The sequence below is a fragment of the Xyrauchen texanus genome, chromosome 37 (assembly GCF_025860055.1).
Source record: "Xyrauchen texanus isolate HMW12.3.18 chromosome 37, RBS_HiC_50CHRs, whole genome shotgun sequence".
Lineage (NCBI taxonomy): Eukaryota > Metazoa > Chordata > Actinopteri > Cypriniformes > Catostomidae > Xyrauchen > Xyrauchen texanus.
The window spans coordinates 10,269,075-10,288,972 of NC_068312.1; the positions used below are offsets into that span (position 1 = coordinate 10,269,075).

Below are 19,898 nucleotides of genomic sequence, written 5' to 3' on the forward strand. Positions count from 1 at the left end.
AAACCAGGTGCTCGGAAAAATTGTTTTGCTATCAAGGACCCCCCAAATATGATGATCCCCTTTTCCGAGGGACCCCCTTCCTTAAAATATAAAACCAGCTATTAATAAAAATGCATAAAGTTCCATTCATACGATGTGAGAAAAATAGTATGCGTGATATTATCAACACAACATGTTGTATTCAAAATTAAATAATTGTCTTTTGTATTGTTATTGAACTAAAGACAAAACAAAATGAGTAAAAATTTAATCTTATTAAAATATCTGTTTAATTTTAAGCTGACAGTATATATATTTTTTCTACAGAATATTAGGGTAATGTTAAATGTAAAATCCTGAAGAGAATTTTTTTTAGTTCAATTAAAATACATTTTTAAAGCACTTTTCACAATAAATATTTCTCCAAATCAGCTTTACAGATAATATTGCTTTACAAGGTGACAATGTCAAAATACAAAAGTATTCTCAAACATGCTGTATGTATGTTGCATGGAAGAAGAGATTAACACATTTTTCAATATTATTTTTGCACTTTTATTCCCTGAACATTTTCACAGACCTCCTAGCACCCCCTTGAGGCTCCCTGGGGGTCTTCAGACCCCAGTTTGAAAACCCTTGATTTATATAATATAATATACTTGGATAAACAGATATTGGGACATGTGCAGGTCATTTTACAAAAATCTGAAGAAAGTAGAATTAAAGTGATAGTTCACCCAAAAATGAAAATTCTCTCATCATTTACACACCTTCACGCCATCCTAGATGTGTATGACTTTCTTTCTTCTGCAGAACACATCATGATTTTTAGAAGAATGTTTCAGCTCTGTAGGTCCATACAATGCAAGTGAATGGTGACCAAAATGTTGACGCTCCAAAAAGCACATAAAGACAGCATAAAAGTAATCCATACGACTCAAGTGTTTTAATCCATGTCTTCAGAGTGATATGATAGGTGTGTGTGAGAAACAGATCAATATTTATGTCCTTTTTTGCTAAAAATTATTTTCTCTGCACAGTAGGGGTGATATGCACAACGAATGTGAATTATTAAAACACAAGAAGAATGTGAAATATTGATCTGTTTCTCACACACACCTATCATATCACTTCTGAAGTCAAGGATTAAAACACTTGAGTCGTATGGATTACTTTTATGCTGCCTTTATGTGACTTTTGTATCTTAAAAATGTTGGCATCCATTCTATTGCATTGTATGGACCTACAGAGCTGAAATATTCTTCTAAAAATCATCACTCGAGTTGTTGAATATTGAAGTCATGTTCGGTTACGTAAATAGTTCTTCTATTTTGCCATTATGGGAGCATTTTGGAGCTTCAGAATTTTGCCACCCATTCACTTACGGAGAAATCTTTGTTTGTGTTCAGCAGATGAAAGACAGTCATACACATCTTGGATGGCATGAGGGTGAGTAAATGATGAGAGAATTATCTTGAATTTTTGGGTGAACTATCTCTTTAAATTTGCATCTACTTCTCATACAAAACTATCAAATGGCTTCAGAAGACTTGGAATATAGCACACAAGTCAATTTATTATACCTTTTTGTTTTTTAAGCTTGAGAGCATCCACCCCATTTTTTCTTTCATTGTTTGGAAAAGTTATAAAAGTCATACATATATTGAATGACATGAGAAGGTGAATTTTAATTTCTGGGTGAGCTAATCTATCCTTGGGTGGACTAACATGGACATTGGGTTTATACTCGGTGTGATGGCACAGATTATAGGGCAAAGCTCAGGGCAAGGATTCAAGGAAATATTTTTGGGGTGAAAACCAGCCTGCTCCTGAGGTAGAAGAAAGTGCTTCAAACGATTGTGCTCCTCAGCAAGCCTGGAAAAGAAAAATAATGTAATTCCTCTTGTGCTGCCCACAAACAAACAGAAAAGGCAGAAAAGGTCCCTGAGCATGCTGGGAGTGTCAGCATTTGGCAAAGAGGGCCGAAATTCATTAGCGCACCCCATCAGAAAAATGACATTGTGTCAGCACAAAACTGCAGCCCCCAGTAGAGAACATTAACGGCTACAGACCAACACTGCCAAACCGCTTATTTGTTGGTCTGCAAGAGTTTTCAACAGGAGCTCAAGAGTTTAAGGAAGAGTTAACCTAAAAATGCTTTTGTAATTTATCCCCCCTGATGTCGTTCCAAACATGTATGACTATCTTTTTTTTCTGCATAAAACAATAGAAACATTTCCATCAATATCCCGGTCTTTTTAATACAAAGGCAGTGGATATGAACCATTTTAAAGCTTTAATAAGGACCCAAGAGTGTCATAAAAGTAATCCATGTGACTTATTTCAAGTCTTCTAAAGACATACAGTAGGTTTTGATTAACAACCCAAACCCAAGCTTCTGTCATGTACTCATGAACACTCAATGGATGTCAAGACTTTCACTGCAAAATTACTTACATTTTAGGTTGTTCCTCACCAAAGCCTATTGTATGCCTTCAGAAGACTTATAATATGATGCATGAGTTGCATGGACTACTTTTATGAAACTTTTGCATCCTTTAAGTTTTAAAGACAGTCACTATCTACCTTTGTACTGAAAAGACAAACTGAGATATTCATTAAAAAAAATGAAAGAGTTTGGACCAACATGTCCGACATGGGTGAATTCTTTTGATTTAACTAGTTCTTTAAAGATGCCATGAGGGAAATGCTTGACACTGTGATGTACTAAGAAGGCGATGGACACTCAAACAACAGAAATTTCAGTGTATATCGCTTACTCAACGATCAATCAACCGCTGCACAAAAACAGGAGTTGAAACTTTGCCGGTAATGCTTGGCTTTAAAGCTAAATAGTCAATCACAAAATTAAAAATAATAATAATAAAAAAAACACATTAATATACGTACACAAGAACTTTACGAAACGTCTTCAGTGTTCCTCATTTTGACATGCAGTTGACAGGTAAGAAGCACACACATCTGAATCTCGGTTGATACAGGTACTCCACAAAAATAACAGAGAATTTAGCTCTAAACATCACATTTGTGCTTAGATAAATGCAAATGTGATTGGGAGAAGCGGTGTGCCAATTTCTTTCATGCTTTCCCTTTGTACATTTACTTTTTTTGCGCTATGTTAGCAGGCAGTAACACATTGATACAGTGACTGATGCATGTCGTCATGAAATCAGAGTCCCTCCCATTGAAATCTGAACACTAGTGGTCAAAAGAGTATATTTGACAAGTTTAAACAGTGATGTGTCTCGACTGGCCACTTATTTACATTTACGCATTTGGCAGACGCTTTTATCCAAAGCGACTTACAGTGCACATATTACAGGGACAATCCCCCCGGAGCAACCTGGAGTTAAGTGCCTTGCTCAAGGACACAATGGTGGTGGCCTTGGGGATCGAACCAGCGACGTTCTGATTAACAGTTATGTGCTTTAGCCCACTACGCCACCACCACTATTAAAACCAGGTATATACTGGGTCAAAGTTTCAAAGTGGCTTTTAAATACTATTCTGCTTCAAATCAAAGGTTCATCTCAGAGCTGGTTGGTTTGGTTCATGGCTTAGAACTCTTCATGGAAGATAGCTTTTAATTGATATAGAGAAAATAAACATGCAAGATACTTCTGGAATCCAGGCCACTATTGAGCTCTATAGAGTGTTGAATGGAGGAACAGCTGTAGCTCACTGGTTGGGGAACATAAGCTCTGCTTTTTGAGGAATGACAGTTGAGCCAGCAATTTTGTACTGGTGGTAAGGTTGAACATTTGTACCAAACACAGATCCTGGCTGCATAGCAGAGACACACACACAGTGGTCATGATCATTTGAGAAGTTAAATGTAAAGGAAATTCAGTTTAGAACATTCAAATTCAAAACTTGCAAGTCATTCAGTTCTATACAGTTTACATTTTCTGTTGTGCTGAGAAATGGGCAGGTTTGTAGGGTTAGAGGAAAGGCTGAGCACTATACATTCTCAATGATTTTGTTGGATGTGAAAATTGCTGTGATCTTCATCCTCTTTTTAATTGGTTTGAGGAAGTTAAGTTTCCTAAAGTCTGTACCAGTGATTGAGTTTCACACCCACTCCGTATGTTATGACGAGTATGAGTGCATGAAGACAGAAACATTATTTTAAAAGCATCGCTGATTTTACTCTAAGCAGTAACTATGCTGACAGAGTCTGAAATGTTTGAAATGTGTAGTTAAATGTTGCTATTTGTTACTAGGTATGTTAGTACAACTCTTGCATTTAAAGGGATAGTTCACACAAAAATATAAATATTCTCTCATCATATACTCACCCTCATGCCATCCCAGATGTGTATGACTTTCTGTCTTCTGCTGAACACATAAGATTTTTAGAAGAATATCTGTTTGTCTATTTAATGCAAGTGAATGGTGGCCTGAAATGTAAAGCTCCAAAAAAACACATAAAGGCAGCATAAAAGTAATCCATACGACTCCAGTGGTTTAATCTATAACTTCAGAAGTAATATGATAGGTGTGGGTGAGAAACAGAACAATATTTAGGTATTTTTTTAATAAACCCTCCTCCCTGCCCAGTAGGTGGCGATATGCACAAAGAATGTGAACTACCAAAAACAATAAGAAATGTGAAAGTGGAGATTTAAAGAAAAAAGTTCTGTTTCTCAACACATAGTATATCATTTCTAAAGTCATGGAGTTAACCACTAGAGTCGTATTTTTATACTGCCTTTATTTACTTTTGGAGCTTCAAAGATTTGATGTCCATGTACTTGCATTGTGAGGACCTACAGAGCTGAGATATCCTTCAAAAAAATCTTCATTTGTGTTCAGCAGAAGAAAGTCATACATATCTGGAATGGCATGAGAGTGAGTAGATGAAGAGAATTTCCATTTTGGGGTAAACTATTCCTTTACCATATCTCTATGACAACGATTGCTGTGTGGTTAAAATGAAGGTTTCAATTATTGTAATCTTCTGAATCAATTTAAGAGCAAATACATAATATTTACTAAACATCATCAAAAGGCTGAAAAGATAATTTGGCTATATCGCCTAGCCTTGTTTAGAGGCTCTTGGATGAAATTACATGAGGAGAGAGAAATCATTAGTTCTTGAATTCTCAAGCCAGTTTTGATCAATGACTTGATGAAAAGCTAAATTTATCCACACACCAATATTTTCAGAAACAACCCAGAAAACTTGTGTCTGAAACGCACCCCACTCTTCATCACCTCCCTTGCACATAAGAGACATGGCAAACACTTTGCTCAGATGTCAGTTTGCACACAGAGCAGTGCACAGTGCATTGTAGGAACTCTTTATTGAACCAGGGTGCTCACCCATCATGCATCCAATCAGAAGCAGCAGGTGGGAAGCAGGTCAGAGGCAGGTAGGAGGCAGCAGGGAGACAGGGAGACTAAAGCAGGCCATGGGAAACATTGGGGAAAGTGGGCAACATGTGGATCACCTTTCGAATCACAGCTTTAGCAGCTCATTGTTGGTATCATTGAGACAATGAGATGCGACAGCCGCAAATTGTTGACTTAAAATCTAGTGACAACAGTGTTTCTTCAAAGTAACAGTGTTTCCTAACCAGGCACGACTCAAAGCTATTTCTTCCATGTTTTTTCCAAGGTTTTGTCCAAACCAGATGCAAAGCAACAACCAACACAACATTTTGTTGGTAGATTGATCAAAAATCCTTTTAAGTAGCTTTATATTAAGCATCATATTTTCTAACTAGCTGCGAATAAAGCATTGAGCAGCATTTACGTTTAAGTGTGGACAGACAAATTACTTTTTACCTTGTGCTATGGAAACAATAGTTGTTTTTTTTTACCTTTCGGTTGAAAACATTTCAGAAAGTTAATATTTTGTTATATAAAGAATTAGGAATTATTGCAATAATTAAGTTAACAACACTACCAAGACTTCATTAAAATATTCATTTCCTCACAGTGCGATTCATATATAGATATAAGATTTTATGATGAATCAAACACATTAAAAAAACGGTACTGATTTGCAATTAATTTACCAAGTCAAAAGAACAACTTACTGTAAATAACATTAAAATGAACTTTTTCTCCTTGTTGAATTTAGTTACTTAAAATGAGCTAATGTAACTATTCTTGAATTTTTATCACATCTTAATATCATTGTGTGCAATCAATTTAAATTTGTAAAATATAAGTTTACTCAATCCATTTGCATTGGGACAATTTAAATTACTTTCATTGGCCATTTCCAGAAGTACATGTGATGTCAGGTTCCCAGCATGCATTGCAGTATGAGTAAAAACATTAAAATATTAATGTTTTAATATTTTCTTTGTATTGCAGTATTTACACTGGGAATGGTGTGTTTGCGTTCCCTTTGAGTGTCATGTACTTTCATATATATGATTGTTGAGTGTCACTGTCATTGTAATTGATAAATATTACTGTTTATTACTATGTAGCTATCGTTATAATGGTGCAGCTAAAATTTACTAAAAATGTTTCCATTTTATAATAATGATTATTATAATAACAACTTACAAAGTTAACCAGATTCTGAAATAACTAAATAGTTCTGATTTTTTTTTTTTTTTTTTGCACCATGCAATAGGCTTCCATACTACAGACTGATAAAAACACAAGTGACACAATAAAAGCAAAGTGGCAATATTGCAAAACTCAGGCTTTGAATTTACCATAAAAAGGCATGTTTTCTTGTATACGTTTATGCCTTTACCACAAAAACACTGTCAATTTACAGACATGCAAACCAAATCCTTCAATGTTAATGATGAAATGAGCTGAGCAGAGGTTTAGCCCCAATACATCCACATCCACCTTAAGACTGATGAGACTGAACAGATAAGATCTATATTGAAGCAAAATGAGCACACCAAGCTGAGATTGACTTCAGCAAGTAGGTCAAACCATCATCTGACACAGTTACTGTGTACTGAATGTATTCCACCAAAACAGGCCAAGGCAATATTTAATCAAGTGTACTAGCCAACCCAAACTTTCAAACTACTAAAGGACAGAAAATTATAAAACTATAAGCTTAAGCTTTCTGTTTAAACCCTCCAAAAACTGGCCACAATCACTGCCATTGTCCCCATTCACTTCCATTGCAAGTGCCTCACAGTAACCTCGATTTTTAGGGTGAGTCAATATAATTTTTTGCGGTAATCATTACTAAGACATTACTAAGTTTAAAAAGTAGAAATAACAAAGATCAGAACACTAAATGCCTATTCACACAAACCCAGCATTTTGGATGCAAATGTTTGTTCTGACCAATCTTTTGTATAGGAACAATGGATTCCTATGGCGCCATTCACACCTGGTCTGACAAATCGCCTGCTGACTATCCAAAGGTTTGTTTTGTTTTTTCCCAGAAAGCAGATTTATTTATTTTTTCTTCAGACTGACCAATGACAAGAGTCACAATCCAGCACTAATCAACTGGCAAACACATGTACTGTACTCTTTTATTCATTTCACACACAAAAACACACTTAATGCAAATATGCAGTACATAAATGATATAGAAGCTGTAAATATAGAATATTAATTTAGAATATTTATGTAATATGCTGATACCTCATATTTTATAATGCATCTGGTGTTTTGTCTTAATGTTCATTGTTTAATATGTTTATCACTATGCCGGTTATATTTTCCTGGCATTAAAAATACCTGTGAGGTTCGGCAATTCGTTTGGACTAAGCTTTTTTTTTTTTTTTTTGCTATTTTGCTAATGCTATTTTTATTGCAAGGATAATATAACGCATGTTCTGTAACGGTGCTCTTTTTCTCACCACACCCAAGAAACTCAATTCAAAACAAATATGCAATTAGGCTGTGTTTTCTTTTACGTTATTCTTAATGTTATGCATCATATTTTATATTATACACATTTTTCTTTAATGTACATTATTTCATGTATATTTATATCATTGTACCTTGTGTTATATCATCCAGGCACTTACAAAAAGAGAGATGCTGGGTTTGGGAGACGGTTTTGGAATATACCGGTAGCAATATATATGCATAAATACAGACACAGGATGTAGATTTATGCAACAGTGCTAAACTCACTTGCACAAAAAACACATATTCTATATTCTTTAACCCTTGTGCATCAATTTAAAAAGTTACTCCAAGGTCCTTCAAGGACAAAAATGTCAGTGTCAAATAAACTGCCATAATATATTTTCCACTTTCAATTAGTAAATATTTTTAACCAACATCAGTCCTGATCATAACTACCAAATATTCATTCATTTTCAGGATTTTAACTCTTTAAAATACCAGTTTGTTTATATAATGCCACTGTTATTTTTCATGAAGATAAAACAAACACAACATTTTTTAAATTTTCCATATAATAAATGCTAAGGGGAATTTAATTATTATTTTATTTTTTTTATTCATTATCACAGTCTGGGATGTATCAATGATAAGCAACAACACTGATTTTGATGCATTATTATTTTTTGTGATAAAACAAAAAACACAGGACAAAAATGTATGCATCAAACAACTGCCATAAAAATATTATATATGAATATACAACAGTTAGTTCCGGTCCTCGAATCTGATTGGACGAGAGAAGTTCCATGAGCACTGATGGTCTGACAGCTTCAGCACTCACGCTTCACTGTGTGTGTGTGTGTGTGTGTGTGTGTATCACTCCGCTTGTGTTAGTGCTGTTCTAAACTAATGTGTAAGAGCAGTGCATATCTGTTGTTACTGTCTTTATTTTTGAAATGACATATGTTAGCCAGCAGGTGGTGGCAAAAGATCATTTTTGGGTGTAATATGAGCCAGTTGCTGACATAAAGTGAATCTGTTAGTCATTGTTTACATAGAACAGCGCTCTGTGATCACTCATATTACCACTACAATACTTAAGCTAGGACATTGTTTTAAATGGCTTTAAATGAACAATTTCAGGATTAAGGCTCATCGCAGCTGAGAGACACAACGGACTGTTTGATTACAGAACTCGAGGCGCTTACCGAGTTTCCACATTCGATACACACTGTTTAAAAATGGCGAAGGACATCGCTGTTTCTATAGTGAATGACTCGTGCGCGGCTACCGCTAAATAGGGAGAAATACCCCCGCTAGTCCTTTAAAAAATGTACATAAAACTAATAACTAACAAATCGAATTATCAACGAAATGTCCATAATTAAACCATAACATTACACTGCATCCTAACAGACGTGAATCTCTTCCATTAATCTAAAACCAACAAGACGTTTTATCAGTGGCTTGTTTTCCATTTTCATTATGTTCGTAAGAAAACAGTGAAATCATAAATCCCACTCCACAATGCTGAATATTAAATATGTTCCGACTGGCTTTGACTTTGTTGCTTCACATTTACACTTTCAGAGAGGACAAGAAAATATCTGACAGTGGAAACTTTTCGCATCACATCTGGTTAGGACACACTTATCACTTATCACTTACACTTATCACTATCACTGCTATAAACTAAATTATTTTTGGGTCCATGTGTGCTGTTTTATCAGACCTGTTGGGACACACGCAGATGTCATGCATATAGAACTTGATGGCTTTAGACTGCTCTTTGTTTATGAAGTGGTAGTCTGCCAGCAGGTAGTACAACTCGTTAACCACAGGGGGTGCTGGAGAAGCTCCTTCTGGAAGACCTGGCACCTTGGAGAAAGACAAGGGGATTATTAGTACACTCTACTTACCTCTTACAAAAAAACAAACCAAAAAACACTAATGCATAAATCTCTGGAGAATGCTCTTGGACAGTCTGTGAGCTCAAACCTTGATAGCTCCTCTCTCTATATAGGCAGACACATCGTCTACAGTGAGTGTGGGGCCGTCATCACGTGGGATTATTCCAGAAAGTCTTCTCAGCAGGTTGGCAAGGTCAGCTGAGACAGTGCTCATCTTATAACTGTCAAATTCTGGCAAGGTCTTGGGCTTAAAGTACTCAAACATAAAGATGGCATCTTTCCAATGTAACTCCACCTAGAGCAGAGACAGATAGAGAGAAACAGGAAAAGAGATGAGAGATACAGGAAGACATGGACAGTGCATGTATAGAAAAGCATGTACAGATAACTGAAGTGTTTTAAGTGAGAAAGTGAGGGGCTTGAATTAATTGTCTTTCTCTGAGTGCGATCAGAATCTCTCTCCCTCCAGAGGAATAATATCACAATAATATTCTGCACACCAAGACATTTTCATTACCAGCCAACTCTCCGGCTGCACTGAGGAGTGACAAAAGATGGAATTATCAACCCACTACTGAACAAAAGAAACCGCAATTTCCCCACTGACATTTTGAGAAACATTTTTTTAGGAGAAATGTGCTCTGTGCCTGTAAAAGTGCTGAAGAACGATGACAATTCTTTTTTATGATTATTAATACGAGCAGAGACAGCTAAATGAGAGAAATGAGCAAGATATCTAAAACATAAACACGGGCAATAAAAGAGGATTATGGGTTACTGTGGGTTAATTCATTCAGAAAAGGCAGCTGGATTTCAGACAATCAAGGGAGAATTACTGATGGGCTCCATTATTCAGCAAACAAGGATCATCTAGAAAAGCCATTTCAGTCATGACAGCTCTCGGAATGATTTACCATTTTAATGTGGGTATGACGTGATGACAGTATATTGTACAAATACGGCGACTTGCTACTGCTAGAACACACACAGACAGACTGAATGAAGCATGAGGACATGCTGCTGCCCCTGCACAGTTAGAAAAACACAAGACATGCTACATCAAGCATGTGCAGTAGTCACCCTTTGCCTAGAATTTGCAGACATGTTCTCTTGACATTTTCTCTTCTTGAGGTATCACCCTGGGATGCTTTTTAAACAGTATTGAAGGAGATCTAGATCCGTGTAGTAGATCTAGACAAGTGATGCTGGGGAGGAGGAGGGTTTCAGAGAAAACTCTTGAACGCTGCAGTGAAAACAGCTTACTTGTAAACGGAATAAATGTAAATGTTAGGCAAAGAGAGAGTACCATATTAAAGGAATGTTCTGCATTCAATGCAAGTTAAACTCAATCAACAGCATTTATGGCATTATATTGATTACCTAAAAAATTTACTTTTCCTTTTCTTAAAAAAAAAGAAGCAAAAATCTGTGATACAGTGAGGCACTTACAATGGAAGTGAATGGGTCCATTTTTGAATGTTAAAATACACACGGTTTAAAAATTATAGCCACAAGACGTAAACAATATGCATGTAAACATGATTTTAGTGTGATAAAATCACTTACTAACCATGTCTGTGTAAAGTTATAGCCAATTTTACAACTTTGTTGCCATAACAACAAACATAATGTCAACAAACACTAAAACCCTAAAATGACTGTAAAACATTATTATTTATACAAATTTACAGCTCAAATAATACATGAGTTTTAACAGAAGAATTAATATAAGTGGTTTTATAAAATTATAAGCTTCAAAGTTCTGCCTTTAAACCCTCCAAAACATTTCCCCATTCACTTCCATTGTAAATGCCTCACTATGACCTCTATTTTTGCTTTTTTTAAAGAAAAGGAGGGACGAGTCTAAATTAATTGTTGTGGTAATCAAAATAATGCCACAAAAGCTGTCGATTGAGCTTAATTTGTTATGAACCCAGAACATTCCTTTAATTGGCAAAATTTCTGGTTGTTTCTGGTAGAGGTAGACTGATATATTGGTTTCACCGAGTAATCATGCCGATAGTTACTTTAGAAACTATCGTTATCTGCAAAAATCTATGCCGATAGTTGCCAATACTTCTTTCATTCTTTCACTTCGTCATTTCAAAATAAGAGTCCACAGTGTGTTCGGGGTTGTCTATACTTAAAAGTCCCGCTTTATGCATCAAAACATGAATTTTATTCATTTAGGATTATTTGTTTGTGCCCGTCATAGTAAGGAATGAACAAGACATTTTTTAACGTTCTATAAAAAAAAACAATCGGCCAATTAATCAGTTAATAACCAACCAACTTAGTTATCGGTATTGCAAAATCCACTATTGCTCTACCTCTAATTTCTGTGCTTTTGCTCCGGATACATGGAAACTCGTGCAAAACACCTCAGTATGGTGTTCTGGTGCTGTGTACATCATTCTCTGAGTAAATGAAGAGCAATGCTGCATTATGGGAGTATGTGGGTGGCCAAATGATCAATGTGATTCAGGCTGCCAGAAGACAATCAATCAGTGGATTATTGCAGAATCAGTCCACCAGCATTCTCTACACAACACCTTCATTAGCACAGGGACGGCACTCCTTCACTATTGACTCCTTCACAAACTATTGACCTTTGAGAGAATATAAAGCAAGAATCAAAGAGACTATGAAGACCTGTTAGGGAGTAACTAACTACAAGTATCAAAACTACCTTTGTCTGGGCAACGTGACAGTAGCTCAGGTATTTTACAAAATATTACAGCTTTTCCATTAACTAATGTAGACATTTGATGTGCTTTTCTTATAACTTGGAGACTTGGATGTACTTTTCTTCTGCGGACGACCCCGGTTCGAGTCTGCCTTTCGTCCCACTTTTTCCATCCTGTTTCCTGTCTCCACTCTTAATATTTTCTTTACTACTACTTATTATAATTAATAGAAATGAATATAAAGCTTGATTTGTTCAGTGATTTGGTCACAGTAAAGGTGAGAGAGATGAGAGAATGGTTTGATCTAGGTCAAATTAACTAGGTTTTACAATAGTAATATTGAAATAACCATGTTTTTTGGCAGAAGCCACAGTTTTAATGCAATTCATTGGGCAGGGCTTTCCTAGGCTAGAAAATAGAAATGATCAAGAGGTATTTTTTGTGCTTACTGATACTTTTATAGAAAATGATGTCATCAATGTTGTCTAAATCATCCTTTTAATGGTGGGACAACTGTTCTCGGCATATGAACTTCTAGTTACGAGTTGGCTGGAGTCAGTTACAGTGGAAAGAATAAGTATGTGAACCCTTTGGAATTACCTGGTTTTCTGCTGTTTAATTGGTCATAAAATGTGATATATTCATCAAAGACACACGTATAGACAAACACAATGTGCTTAAACTAACAGTACACAAACAATTATATATTTCATGTTTATTGAACACATCCTATAAAACATTCACAGTGCTGTGGAAAAAGTAATTGAACCCTTGGATTTAATAACTGGTCGATCATTGTTTGGCAGCAATAACCTCACCCAAGCATTTCCGGTAGCTGTGGATTAGACCTGCACAACGTTCAGAAGGAGTGTTGAACCATTCTTCCTTACAGAACTGCTTCAGCTCAGCCATATTCTTAGGGTGTCTGGTGTGAACGGCTCTCTTTAAGTAAGTTACAACATCTCTATTGGGTTGAGATCTGGGCTCTGACTGGGTCACTCCAAAAGATGTGTTTTATTTTTTTGAAGCCATTCTGTAGTGGATTGTCTTCAATGTTTAGGGTCATTGTCCTGCTGCATCACTTCCACTGAGCTTCAGCTGGCGCACAGCCACACTGACATTATCCTGAAAGATATCTTGATAAACTTGGGAATTCAAGAACGCACTTGGGCCCAAGCAGCCCCAAATTACGATGCTCCCCCCACCGTACTGCCTTTTTTACACCATACGTAGTGCTGCGTGAGACAAACAACAACTCGTCAGTGAAGAGCACTTTTTGCCAGTCCTGTCTGGTCCAGCAAAGGTGGGTTTGTGCCCATAGGCGACATAGTTGCCGGTGATGTCTGGTAAGCTGTCTGGTTACTACAGTCCTACAAGCCCCCAGTCCAGCCTCTCTCAGCCTAATGCGGACAGTCTGAGCACTGATGGAGGGATCGTGCATTCCTGGTGTAACTCGGGCAGTTGTTGTTGCCATCCTGTACCTGTACCTGTCCCGCAGGTGTGATATTCGGATGTACCGATCCTGTGCAGGTGTTGTTACACGTGGTCTGTCACTGCGAGGAGGATCAGCTGTCCTTCCAGTCTCCCTGTAGCACTGTCTTAGGCGTCTCTCAGTACGGACATTGCAATTTATTGCCGTGGCCAAATCCAGTCCTCATGCCTCCATGCAGCATGCCTAAGGCACGTTCACGCAGATGATGAAGGACCCTGGTTATCTTTCTTTTGGTGTTTTTCGGAGTCAGTAGAAAGGTCTCTTAAGTGTCCTAAGTTTTTGTAACTGTGACCTTAATTGCCTACCGTATGTAAGGGCATGATCATTAATTGTTTATGGTTCATTGAACAATCATGGAAATACACTGGCAGCCAAAAGTTTGGAATAATGTACAGATTTTGCTCTTATAGAAAGAAATGTGTAATTTTATTCACAAAAGGGGCATTCAACTGATCACAATGGATAGTCAGGACATTAATAATGTGAAAAATTACTATTAACATTTGAAATAAACTTCAAAGAGTTCCTCCACATGCAGCAATAACAAATATATGCACACAAGGCTGTCGTGACTTAACAGCTCTATACACAAACACAGACTTCCACCCAACCATACGCACCTGTATGAGGTTGTCAGTGTGGCTGGGTAGGTTTGTGGAGCAACACACAAAACAATTTTTTAGAAGAATATCTCAGCTCTGTAGGTCCATACAATGCAAGTGAATGGTGGCCAGAACTTTGAAACTCCAAAAAGCATATGAATGCAACATAAAAGTAATCCATATGACTCCAGAGGTTAAATCCATGTCTTAAAAAATCTAAATCTCCACTTACACTTTCACATCATTTTTTTGTTTTTTGGCTATTCACATTCTTTCTGTTTATCATCACCTACTGGTCAGGACTGGTTAAAGGTGAAGATTTATAGTAAAAAGCACTTAAATTTTGAACTGTTTCTCACCAACACCAATAATATCGTTTCTGAAGATTTGGATTTAAACACTGGAGTCTTATGGATTACTTTTATGTTGCATTTCTATGCTTTTTGGAGTTTAAAAGTTCTGGTCACCATTCACTTTAACTGTATGGATCAACAGAGCTGAGATACTCTTCTAAAAATCATAAATTGTGATCCGCAGAAAAAGACAGTCATACACATCTGGGCCAGCATGAGGGTGAGTAAATGAAAATGTAAATTTTTGGGTGAACTATCACTTTAAAACTTGTAAGTAAAGCTAATAATAGCATTCTGTTCTCAGTGTTGGGATTGTAGATTACTTCTGAGGTGTAAGCTTGAGGTGTAAGCTTGTACTGGTTACAAATTATAGAAATTAAATGTACTTAGTAATGTAATCTTTTAGATTACACTTTTAAGGTAATTTAATAATTAAAAGTTAAATTATTAGGCATAATGAATGCATTATGATTAAAGAAGGATAATGTTACAATTCTGTTCCATTTTATCTATAGATTGGCTTCACAGAAAGCATTATTGAGAATACACTTTGTTATTTACCAGCAGCAGAAGCAGCTGAGTGGGTCTCTCAGGGGCTGAGCTGATGTAATCTAGTGGTTTGAGTCGTGCTGAGCAAGGGCCAAAGTGTTGGCTGCAGTAAACGGACCACAGACTGGTAGTCTCCAGGCTCAAATTGTCTCTGGATCTCTTCTAGGGACTGACATCGCTCGAGAGACTTCAGTTTCTTTTCAATCTAAATAAAGAAAATTTTAGCATAGTCCCAATTCGCATACTTCTGCAATATTCTACGCATTTTACAGTAGTGCAAGTAGTGTGTACACACACTGAAAAATCCAATGAGATGTAGAGTACTACAAGTACCAAGACAATGCATTTCTTTAACCGATAAACTGAGTGTCAAGGTGTTCAATGAAAATTGACTTAAATTTCAGATCATCTTTAGCCTTTGAAAGACTAGGATTATGATGTAGGAGTTGCATGGACTACTCTTGGGTGCTTTAAGCTTTAAAGGGATAATTATTTTTAATTAAATGAGGGACAAATCTCTTTTTGTGTGTGTGTGTGTGTGTGTGTGTGTGTGTGTGTGTGTGTGTGTGTGTGTGTGTGTGTGTGTGTGTGTTTTAATCAACATTATGCCACAAGAGCTAAACTTGTATTAAACCTGGAATATTCCTTTATAAGAATAGTTGAGCAAAAAATGAAAATTCCTATCATTTATTTATCCACATGCTATCCCAGATGTGCATGACTTTCTTCTGCTGAACACAAACAAAGATTTTTAGAAGAGTATTTCAGCTCTGTAGATCCATTTAATGCAAGTGAATGCTGGCCAGAACTTTAAATCTCCAAAAAGCACATAGAGGCAGCATAAAAGTAATCCATACAACTCCACTGGTTAAATCCATTTCTTCAGAAGCCATTTTGGGTGAGAACAGACCAAAATGTAGCTCTTTTTCACTGTACATTTTTGCCATTACAGTCTCTAGTCTCAATCATGATTTCAAGCACCATTACACTTCCTAGTGCTTGACATATTCGCAGAAAGTTAGAAAAGTTAGAAAGTTTAATCAAGCTTAAAATCATGACTGCCAAGAAGACTGCTGATGTCAAGATTTATAGTGAAAAAGTAGTTATATTTTGGTCTGTTCTCATTCAAAATTGACTGGATCGCTTCAGAAAACATGGATTAAACCACTAAAGCCCATTGATTACTTTTTTGCTACATTTATGTGCTTTTTGGAGATTTAAAGTTCTGGCCAGCATTCACTAGCATTGTGAGTACCTAAAGAGCTGAGATAGTCTCCTAAAAATCTTTGTTTGTGTTTAGCAGAAGAAAGAAAGTCATACACATCTGGGATGGCATGAGGGTGAGTAAATAATAAATTTTTAAGTTTTAGATGAACTATCCCTTTAAAGTGAGCCACTGACCATGTTACCATGTCCACTTAAGAAAACGGTTTATTCCATGTTTTAGCAGAAAGCAGCATTCTGAAACATCATGCAAACAAGAACACTGCTTTCCTTACGCCGTATAAGGGATTAAGAGAAAGCGGTTCAACACATCTAGGTTTCTTCCAGAAAACGCAGCTTAATGATGCAACATAAACGCATAAGTGTTGTTCTGATGAGTGTTTGAAAAGTGTACGTGTGTGGAACAAAACAGGATACAAACGTCATAGGATGGAGCCTAACTACATGTAAACACAGAGGAAATAATTCTGGGAGTACAGTGGGAAAATCACATATACTATATATGATACACATTTGTAGACACAAATGGAGTTTTACCTAAGAGGGAAACCCCACTACTGCACTGCAATTCAACTGCAGGTCATGATAGTAAGTTAAGGAAACAAACCCAGCAACAATTCTGGAATATCTGGAAGTAAGAGAATCAACAGAGAGTAAAATAATGAAATCTGTGTTTACACAAGTGGCGTGGGAAAATTAAGTTGCTGTTGAGAAAGCTGCTTACTGACAGCGCCACGTGTATACAGGAGAAAGAGTATGCCGCTTAAACTGTGTATGTAAACAGGAACGGTTATCTCGCAATATACTTTTTTCACACTCCAGGTTTTGGAATGCAGAAGTAAACAATTGCAGGGTAAACTTTGACAGCAGTGAATGGGAGTGAATGGGACATCACAGCAAATATTATTTTCAATGACCCATTTTCTCCAAGAGCAAAATAAAAAATCCACTATTACATTTGAATGATTTTCCAGAAGAAGAAAAAAAAGAGTGGTGGATTAAGACAAATGGGAGAACATGCCAGATTGTTTTATTTTTTTACTAATTCCAGGGTAATATTACACATAGCATAATGTTATAAACTTACACTCAATAGTTTAAAAGATACAAAAAATGATCATATAAAAAAGTTTGCTAGATGTATGCTGCTAAATAAGGCGGACGCTCTGTGAAAAAGGTCCATAAGCAGCTTTCTAGTGTCCATGTAACCCATGAGTTTCCATTATGGGTTAACTATTTTCAATCAAAAACAAGAGGACTTCATCGGTTGGTAAATACATTTTTTAAACACATAGACTTGTGTGAGATTTGTTTGTATGAGTCCCTGTGTTGTACCTCTTCTATAGATATGGCGGCATCCAAGCTGAGGTTGGGCAGGCTGATTTTTCAGTCTCACTGCTCTGACATTTCAGCAGCCCGACACACATATCGTAGCACTCCATGAGCCTCCTCCATGTCACCCTAAAGCAGCACAGTAACACTAATATGGTGGATTCAAGTGTCTAAGACCACACTGAAAATTCTATTTTGATTTTTCATTTAAACCTGGACAGAAACCGGTATGTAAAATGGTGAAGAAAAAAAAAAAAGATTCTGCACTATTTCTGGTTCACTAATCAAATGTAAAGGCAAATTAGTGATATTGACCAAACAAATGAAGATTCTTAGAAGAATATCTCAGCTCTATAAGTCCATTCAATGCAAGTGAATGGTGACCAAAACTTTACAGCTCCAAAAAGCACATATATGCAGCATAAAAGTAATCCATAAGACACCAGTGGTTAAATCCATGTCTTCAGAAGCGACATGTTAGGTATGGATAAGAAACAGATCAACATTTAAATCCTTTTTTACTATAAATCACCAATTCCACTTTCTTTGTTTGTGGCGATTCAGATTATTTGTGCATATTGCCACCAACTGGGCTGGGAGGAGAATCTATAGTAAAAAAAGGACTTAAATATTGTTTTTATACAGTATTTAATACTGTAATGTGAAACGGTCAAAAGAAGGACAGAAACAGGCGTCAGCTTAAGGGGTAAGCTTTCTTTTTAATCTTAATTTATATATGTCACACAAGTATTCTTGGCCTTGTTGTCGGGCTCTCTCTCTCTCGATGCTCTGTGGCTGCTGGCTTTTATCCGCTCTCCTCACGCTACTGCAATTAGACACAGGTGTTAGGCTTAATTTAGCTCAGGTGTAAGCGCCCTTACCGCTTTTCTCTCCCGGACGGGCGCTTGACCACGCCCCCGCTGCCACATACCCCCACTGCCCGACTCAGGCCGGGGCGTCATCCGGCCTGCCTACCACTCCCCCCCCCATTTCTGGAGAGAAAGTCAGCGGCAGCCATCTGCACCCCCGGTCTGTGGACCACCTTGAACTTAAAAGGCTGGAGTGCCAGATACCAACGGGTGATCCGGGCGTTAGTATCTTTCATGCGGTGGAGCCACTGCAGTGGGGCATGATCCGAGCAGAGGGTGAAGGCCCGCCCCAGCAGGTAGTATCGGAGCGTGAGGACCACCCACTTGATGGCCATACACTCCTTCTCTACGGTGCTGTACTTGGTCTCCCTCAAGGAGAGCTTCCGGCTAATGTACAGCACCGGGCGCTCCTCTCCCTCCACCACCTGCGAGAGGAGCACCCCCAGCCCTCTGTCTGAAGCGTCCGTCTGTAATACAAAAGGGAGAGAGAAGTCAGGTGCATGCAAAAGCGGCCCCCCACAAAGTGCAGCTTTAATCTGTGTAAACGCCTGTTGGCACTGCTCCGACCATTGGACCGGATCTGGAGCCCCCTTTTTAGTGAGGTCAGTCAGCGGGCTGGTGACCTCCAAATAATTAGGCACAAACCGTCTGTAATAGCCAGCCAGCCCCAGGAACTGCCTCACCCCCTTTTTGGTCTTGGGTCTAGGGCAAGTCGCAATCGCCGCGGTCTTGTCAATTTGGGGACGCACCTGGCCATGTCCCAAGTGGAACCCCAGATACCATACCTCCACACGCCCAACCCTGCACTTTTTCGGGTTTGCCGTGAGCCCCGCCCGCCGCAGCGACCTCAGGACGGCCCTCAGATGTTGCATGTGCTGCTGCCAATCATTGCTATAAAATGATGATATCGTCTAGATAGGCAGCGGCGTAAGCAGTGTGCAGTCTGAGGATCCTATCCATGAGACGCTGAAACGTGGCTGGTGCCCGAACAAACCGAAAGGAAGCGTCACGAATTGGTGTAATCCAAACGGCGTAGTGAAAGCCGTTTTTTCATGGGATATTGGTGTCAAGGGGATCTGCCAA

General features: G+C 37.7%; 1 pseudogene; it reads right to left on the reverse strand.

Moving 5' to 3' along the window:
• LOC127631270 (calcineurin-binding protein cabin-1-like) overlaps positions 1-18,056 on the reverse strand; it is a 95,427-nt pseudogene extending 77,371 nt beyond the window's left edge.
• Between the last annotated feature and the right edge of the window lie 1,842 nt (positions 18,057-19,898).